This window comes from Rhinoraja longicauda, chromosome 30 (genome assembly GCF_053455715.1).
Source record: "Rhinoraja longicauda isolate Sanriku21f chromosome 30, sRhiLon1.1, whole genome shotgun sequence".
NCBI classification, from domain to species: domain Eukaryota; kingdom Metazoa; phylum Chordata; class Chondrichthyes; order Rajiformes; family Arhynchobatidae; genus Rhinoraja; species Rhinoraja longicauda.
This window is the reverse complement of record NC_135982.1, coordinates 6622569-6631237: the sequence shown is the minus strand read 5'-3', so window position 1 is coordinate 6631237 and position 8669 is coordinate 6622569. Positions and strand designations below refer to the sequence as shown.

The 8669-nt window shown below is 45.9% G+C and overlaps 1 protein-coding gene across 9 annotated transcripts in view; it reads left to right on the top strand.

The window, feature by feature from the left end:
• The first annotated feature begins 8130 nt into the window (after positions 1–8130).
• nmnat1 (nicotinamide nucleotide adenylyltransferase 1) overlaps positions 8131–8669 on the top strand; it is a 31550-nt gene continuing 31011 nt past the window's right edge. For 8 of the 9 annotated variants that reach the window (XM_078425696.1, XM_078425694.1, XM_078425695.1 and 5 more), the window contains exon 1: positions 8143–8194. The gene's annotated coding sequence lies outside the window, so the exon portion shown is untranslated. Of the gene's footprint in view, positions 8195–8669 lie in introns of all 9 variants that reach the window. The other variant, XM_078425689.1, reaches the window with a different exon arrangement.

Sequence of the window (8669 nt, the reverse complement as noted above, 5' to 3'; positions counted from 1 at the left end):
TTGTACGACCAGGGCTGGCACCACATGGCCATGTAGTGTGAGCACATTGAACCTTCACGGCCGGGGCTCCCACTGGATGGCCGGGGCTCACATTGCACTACACGGCCATGTAGTGTGAGCACATTGAACCTTCACGGCCGGGGCTCGGGGTCACAGCACGCCTCAAATTCCTCAAATGCACAAAAGGCAGAGAGGGATTATTGACCCGCTGGGATAAACGCTCCTCAAAATCGCTACAAAAAACCGCAACTTCAGTACGTTCTTTACACAACGTGGTCTGTTGTGGAGACTCTCTCTCTCTCTCTCTCTCTCTCTCTCTCTCTCTCTCTCTCTCTCTCTCTCTCTCCCCCCATCGCCGGCAGAGCAGAGACTAGTCTCACATTCCCCCCGCGATGGTCGGAAAGTTTTTGACGCCCCGAAATATAAAGCGGTCTGACGCACCGTCATTGCCTGCTGATCTTCCTGTAGATGACGGTCACAGCCTCCGCGCTCTTCACCACCACGAAGTTAGCGAGGAGGAGCAGGACAAGGAGTAGAATCGCCAGAGACTGGACGAGCAGCCTCAACATTGTGCTTGTCGGCGCTCTGCTCTGCTCTGCTTCCCACTCCCTGATCCAGGCTTTCCCTCGATAAGATAGGTCACAATTTACCTCCCCCTCTGCCACATTTTCGCTCGCTCTTAAATCCCACCCTCTCTTACCCCTCCCACTCCCCGTTTGTAACGCAGATCTCTCGAGTTCCTCTTCTTTACCTCCCCCTCTGCCACATTTTTGCTCGCCCTTAAAATTCTACCCCCTCCCTGTCTGTTATCCCACCCTCCCAGGTCTCTCGTGTTCCTATAGTTTTTCTTATATATATATATATATATATACAGTATAAGAAAATAACTGCAGATGCTGGTACAAATCGAAGGTTTTTATTCACAAAATGCTGCAGTAACTCAGCAGGTACTTCTTTGTACCTGTGTCCTCTGAGTTTAACACAAACTTAGGCTATTCTCCCAACACGTGCAAATTGAGAACAAAATGGCTTTGGGATCAACGTAGAAGCAAGGACCTGCAGAAGCTGGTTTACAAAATAAGACACAAAGTGCTGGAGTAACTCAGCGGGTCAGGCAGCATCCGTGGAGAACATGGATTGGTGATGTTTCAAGTCGGGACCCTTCAGGCTTTGGGATCAGTCCAGGTCGTCTATTTTCTTGTGAGCGCTTCCCCTAGTTATTAATTGGTCGCCGTCATGGAGTCACACACCATGGACACTGGCCCTTTGGCCCACCAGGGCCATGCTGACCCGAAACGTGACCCATTCCTTCTCTCCTGAGATGCTGCCTGACCTGCTGAGTTACTCCAGCATTTTGTGAATCAAACGCCCCTCTATCCTCACCCTATTTACCAGTGCAAGTAGTCATATAAGCCTCTGTAATTCGAACAAACATGTACATCTGTGAAATGCAGCACAGGAATGTTTAGGTTAGTTTATTGTCACGTGTACCGACCGAGGTACAGCGAAAAGCTTTCTTGTTGCGTGCTAACCAGTCAGCGGAAAGACTATACATGATTACAAAATGCTGGAGCAACTCAGCAGGTCAGGCAGCATCTCAGGAGACCTGCTGAGTTACTCCAGCATTTTGTGAATAAGTACCTTCGATTTGTACCAGCATCTGCAGTTATTTTCTTATACTACATGATTACAACAGAGACATCCACAGTGTACAGTTACAGGATAAAGGGAAAAATGTATAGTGCTAGATAAAGTCCAGTAAAGTCCAATTAAATATAGTCCAAGGGCCTCCAATGAGGCAGATGGTAAATCAGGACGCTCTCTAGTTGAAGATGGAATAGTTCAGTTACGTGATAAAACAGCTGGGAAGAAACTACCTGAATCTGGAGGTGTGCGTTTTTACACTTCTGTATCTATTGCCTGATGTGAGAGGAGGAGAGGGAGTGACCAGGGTGAGCCACTCCTTGATTATGTTGGTGGCCTTGCCGAGGCAGGGCGAGGTGCAGATGAAGTCAATGGAAGGGAGGTTGGTTTGTGTGATGGTCGGTGGGCGACTTCTACAATTCTGTGCGATCTCTTGCAGTCATGGATGGAGCTGTTCCCAAACTGTGCTGTGATGCATCCTGATAAAATGCTTTCTATAGATTTGGCATAGTTGAGAGTTGTTGGGGATATGCCGAACCTCCTAAGCCGTCTAAGGAAGTGGAGGCATTGGTGTGCTTTCTTGGCTATTGCTTTGATATGGCAGGTCCAGGACACAGAAATTGGCCAGCAGAACAGTCAGTGGTGGTGGGTAGAGAACTGAGCTAATGCTACAGATGGGTAAGAGCCTGTAGACATCAGTCTGAAGAAGGGTCTCGACCCGAAACATCGCCCATTCCTTCTCTCCCGAGATGCTGCCTGACCTGCTGAGTTACTCCAGCATTTTGTGAATAAATACCTACAGATGGGTAAGATACCCAGAGTTGGCCAGTACTGATACAAACCCATAATGGTTGGATTTGTGACTGAGCCTGGAAGACTGCAACACGCCCAGATGAAAGATGGCGAGGTGCTGTCCCTAATGCCACGGTTAGGCCACATCAACACAGTGCAGACAGTTTGAGATACTTCATCAAGTCAAGTCAAGTTTATTTGTCACATGCACATACACGATGTGCAGTGAAATGAAAGTGGCAATGCCTGCGGATTGTGCAAAAATAAAATAATTACAATTTCAGCATATTAATTAAAATTAATACAGAAAAGAAAATATAGTCCCTGTAGTTATAGTAGTTAACAGTCCTGATAGCCTGTGGGAAGAAACTCCGTCTCATCCTCTCCGTTTTCACAGCCTGACAGTGGAGGCGTTTGCCTGACCGTAGCAGCTGGAACAGTCCGTTGCTGGGGTGGCAGGGGGTCCCCCATAATGTTGCTGGTTCTGGATCTGCACCTCCTGATGTATAGGTCCTGCAGGGGGACGAGTGTAGTTCCCATGGTGCGTTCTGCCGAACGCACTACTCTCTGCAGGGCCTTCCTGTCCTGGGCAGAGCTGTTCCCAAACCAGACTGTGATGTAGCCGGACAGGATGCTCTCAATGTTATAATCTTTACTCTTGGTGAATGTTTCTAACCCTGCCTTGCAAAGACCCCCTCCACCTTTTCTTTTCACCTTCCCTGTGACCTCTGATTTACATCAAATTTTCTGTCATCTCCAGATTCAGACTGGTTTGTCACATTGATCAGGCTGCAATGAAATTCCTTGTTTGCATGAAGTTCACAGAGTGATGATGATAAATATAACAATGATTGCAAAGCAGCAGAATGGTGCAGGGCTTGCAGACTGAAGCCCCTGACTAATGCTAGGTTGTCGTACTCTTCTTTTAAATGTAAAGTGCCTTTATCAACATTTCCTGAGGTTAGAGGGTGCTTTGTGCAATTACCTCAGATTCATATTGAAGACCCTGACCATTCAACCCAAGTAACCCTCCTCTTGACCTCATTCCACACAATTAACTCAAACACAATACTGCAGATGCTGGTCTAAACAGAAGATAGACACAGTCTCATTTGCCTACATTAGGACAGTATCCTTCCATGCTTTGTCGATTTGTGTGTCTGTCTAAATGCCCCGTAAACATTGTGATTTTACCCGACTCCGACACCACTCTCCTGAGGTCAAATGCAAGGGGAAAATATATGATTAACAGCATGACCGTTAACAGCATTAATGTGCAGAGGGATCTTGCGGTCCAAACCCATAACCCTGTAAGTGGCAGCACAAGTAGATAGAGTGGTACGGAAGGCATATGTTATGCTTGCCTTCGCAGGTTGGGGCATTGAGTACAAGAGTCAGCAAGTCATCATGCAGCTTTATAGGACTTTGATCAGGTGACATTTGGAATATTGTTTGCAGTTCTGGTCGCCTCAACATAATCACAATAATCATAATCATAATCATACTTTATTAGCCACGGGTGTTTTGCAACATGTGACGAATTTGTTTTGCCATACAGTCATACCAATAAAAAGCAACAGAACACACAAAATGCATTTTAACCTAAACATCCACCACAGTGACTCCTCCACATTCCTCACTGTGATGGAAGGCGAGAAAGAAAAAACGGAGGCTTTGGAAATGGCGCAGAGGAAGTTTACCAGAATGATGCCTGGGATTCGGAGGTTTTAGCCACAGGGAGGAATTGGACAGACTTGGATTGTTTTCTTTGGAGGTTGGAGGGGGAGATCTGATAGAAGCGTATAAAATTATGACGCATAGATAGTGTTGTTGGTGAGAGCTAATAAAGCTAATCACCAATAAATAGGATGTGACCTTTCTGTCCTGGGCCTCCACTGTCAGAGTGAGGCCCAGCGCAAAACATAGGAACTCTAAGCACATCATATTTCACTTGGGCAGCTTGCACCCCAGCGATATGAATATTGACTTCTCTAACTTCGTAACCCTTGCTCTCCATCCCTCTCCCTTCCTTGTTCTCTGACCAGTCTGACAGACCCCCTGATAAAATGTTATCTCGATATGCTTAGTTGTCACCTCCTCCCAGGTAACTGATTGATCTATTCTACATTTTCCTTGATTCCCATCGCCTTTGATGTCTCGTTTTCACACCGTAACTCCCTCTCCCCTGACTACATCAGTCTGAAGAAGGGTACATTTTATTTATTGGGGGTTTTGAGCATTGCCAACAAGGCCAGATTGACCACCGATCCTTAATCGTCCTTGAAAAGATTGGCTTGCTCTGCCGTTTCAAAGACAAATACACAGCTGTGGGCCTGGAGTCAGATATCGGCCAGACTAGGTACCTAGATGGCTCCCCAACCCGAAACGTCACCTATCCATGTTCTCCAGGAATGCTAACTGACCTACTGAGTTACACCCCAGTGGTATGAACATTGATTTTTCTAACTTCAGATAGTTCCTCTGTCCCTCTCTTTCCCCTCCCCCTTCCCAGTTCTCCCACCAGTCTTCCTGTCTCCAACAACATCCTTTCTTTGTCCCACCCCCTCCCCTGACATCAGTCTGAAGAAGGGTCTCGACCCGAAACGTCACCCATTCCTTCTCTCCTGAGATGCTGCCTGACCTGCTGAGTTACTCCAGCAATTTGTGTATTTTATTCCAGGTAAGAGGGGCAGATTTGTTCCCCTAAACCAGTGAATCCACATGACTTCAGTAGTTCCACATTTGCAATAATGCAATTTGAGCCCAGGTTTTTCCAATGGTTAATGTTACTCCTCCAGTAATTCCAAACATGTGACCGTCACCATCTTGACTGTATTTTCACAGCAATCTTTAATGCACTTTTTTTTTGTTAACAAGGCGTCTGGAATTGCACACAATGCATCAGATGTGATCTAACCAAGGTTTGTACGTGGCTAAACTTTTCTATTTCTCATCTCAATCCCTGCTTCTAAAAGATAAACCTGATACTCGATTTGCTTTACAGCCTCATTGAACTGAGGGTGATTTATGCACCCGTGTGCGTAGATGGTCAGGCCAACACTGTGCGTAGATGGTCAGGCCAACACTGTGCGTAAATGGTCAGGCCAACACTGTGCGTAAATGGTCAGGCCAACACTGTGCGTAGATGGTCAGGCCAACACTGTGCGTAGATGGTCAGGCCAACACTGTGCGTAGATGGTCAGGCCAACACTGTGCGTAGATGGTCAGGCCAACACTGTGCGTAAATGGTCAGGCCAACACTGTGCGTAGATGGTCAGGCCAACACTGTGCGTAAATGGTCAGTCATTCATCACTGCTGAGGGAAGGGCAGATGTCTCACAATCCTGACCTCTTCTGACCCAGCAAAGATTTCTCCCAATTTTCCTCTCTCTACCCCAAGCAGAGACTTGTTACATGTAGAGGCAGGAAGGCAGTTCATAAGTTTATAACCTATTGAAGCAGAAATTGGTCCATCAAGTCTACTCTGCCATTTTAATCATGGCTGATTTATCTTTCCCTCTCTCCCTCATTCTCCTGCCTCCTCACCGTAACCCCAACACCCCTCAGGAATCAAGACTAGGCCAATTCCCGCCTTAAAAATATCCATTGACTTGGTCGTGGCAATGAATTCCACAGATTCACCACCCTCTGACTCCAAAAATTCCTGGTATTCATTCACAAAATGCTGGAGAAACTCAGCAGGTCAGGCAGCATCTCAGGAGAGAAGGAATGGGCGACGTTTTGGGTCGAGGACCTTCTTCAGAATTCTTCCAAAAATTCCTCCTCATCTCCGTTCTAAAGGCTCGTCCTTTTATTCCGATGCTCTGGTCAACAGTCCTAAAGTCTCCCACTCGGAGCTGAGACCCTTTTGGGTAAACGGAGTAAGGAAAAGGAGGTTAGAACCTATAGAATATAGAACAGTACAGCACGGCACAGGAATGGGCCCATCAGCCCACAATGTTGGTGCTGAACATGATGCCTGTACATGATCCATATTCCTAAATTCCCTGCACCTTCCAATTGCCTCTTAAACCACTATTGTTTCCTCTGTTCCACTGTCAGTCTATGTGTAGTGGTCATATTGAATAGCCCAGCTAAATGTTTCGTTTTAGTTTAGTTTAGAGATACAGCGCTGAAACAGGCCCTTCAGCCCACCGAGTCTGCACCGACCAGCGATCCCCGCACATTAACACTATCCTACACACACTAGGGACAATTTACACTTATACCAAGTCAATGGACATACAAACATGTATGTCTTTGGAATGTGGGAGGAAACCCGAGGATCTCAGAGAAAATCCACCCAGGTTACGGGGAGAACGTACAAACTCCGTACAGACAGCACCCGTAGTTGGGATCGAACCCGGGTCTCCGGCGCTGCAAGCGCTGTAAGGCAGCAGCTCTACCGCTGCGCCACCGTGCTGGGGTTGTTCTGTACACAGCCTCAGATTTTGTAGCGCAAACTCCAGAGACTGGAAAATCAGCCTGCTTCAGTTGTCTCTCCCCGATAGAAGACAATTGGGTTGATCCGCAATGGGGGAAGAGAGTAGTTTACCTGGAGTGTCTAGCATCGCACCTGAGCCTTGGCAGGGAGTTCAACCTTCCACCCTTTGACTCTAAACCTGTGAGCGCACATGCACGTTCCAGAAAGGGTCTCCAGATACGAAATGAGGGGGCAACCACAACAGCTCATATATAATAATAATAAATAATAATGCATTTTATTTATATAGCGCTTTTCATATACTCAAAGATGCTTAACAGAGATTTAGAGAACATAGGGAAATGAATAAATAGATAACTGTCCTCAGTTACACATCTCCAATATGTGGGCTGTTCGAGGTCAATTAAGTGGTACTAATTCGGAGTGAGACCCTTTGTGTTTATTTTGATTCATATCGGAGTGTTGTTGAGCTTCAGATGTTGCCTAGGGACCTAAAACTTTGGGTTTAATGTCACTACATATTTGAGCTCAGGGACAGCTTCCTCCCTTCCATTATCTGGCTAGCGTACAGGCCGAATCACCTCTACCCTATTGTGGATGTTGGACCATATAGAGCTCTCACTCCACAATGCTGAGAACTATATTCTGCACTCTGTATTTTAGTCTAGTTTATTGTCGTGTGTACTGAGTTGAGGTACAGTGAAAAGTTATGTCTTCCCCTTTGTTTAGTTTAGTTTAGAGATACAGCGCGGAAACAGGACCTTCGGCCCACCGGGTCCGCGCCGACCAGCGATCCCCACACATTAACTACACACACTAGGGACAATTGTTACATTTACCAAGCCAATTAACCTACAACCCAGTACGTCTTTGTTGTACCTATTGTACGTGTTTGATTTGACTGTATTTATGTACAGTATGATCTGATCTGATTGGGTTAGAACAAAGCTTTTCACTGTACCTCAGTACACATGATGATAATAAACGCAATCTATAAACAGTAAACTCATGTGAGAGTACAGCAGGGTTTGCTGCAGCATAGTGGAGCAGATGAGATACTAAACTGGGTCCTTACCTGCTCTTTAACGTGGGGGCAAGTGATCCCATGATGTTATTCTGAAGAAAAGGGTGCTTTGTGAAGTGAGACTTCTGATGATGCACCTTATTCGTTCAGATCCATTTTCTCAAGTGCTCCAGTCCACAGTTTCTCTCTCTCATTCTCTCTCTCTCTCTCTCTCTTTCTCTTTCACTCTTTCACTTCCTGCAACTAATTCCAACATGGCGTTGTAGGCAGAGGATCTGACCGGTAAAAAGGTTAATGATTCCACTCTATTTGAAATGGGGGTGATTATTGCTTCAGCTTGAAATGCAAACACCACAGGATTGCTTGAGTAGTTTTAGTCTGGTTAGGTTTTGTGTGTGTGTGTGTGTGTGTGTGAGAGAGAGTGAGAGAGAGAGAGAGAGAGAGAGATTGCTGTATGTGGGAAGGAACTGGTTTAAATCGAAGATAGACACAAAATGCTGAAGAAACTCAGTGGGCCAGGCAGCATCTCTGGAGAACTGCAGATGCTGGTTTAAACAGAAGCTAAAAACTGCAGATGCAAAATTGCCATTCTTTACTTAAATAGAAAAGGAAAATATTATTGCAACATTTTTGCCTTTAAGTTATTCAACAGCCTGATGAGACAAATTTTCAACGAGCCGAAGATCTGGAATTATTCCCCCCTAAACCTCTCCATCTCTTTCCTTCTTTAAAGACGTCCTTCAAACACAAGTCTATGGTCAAGGC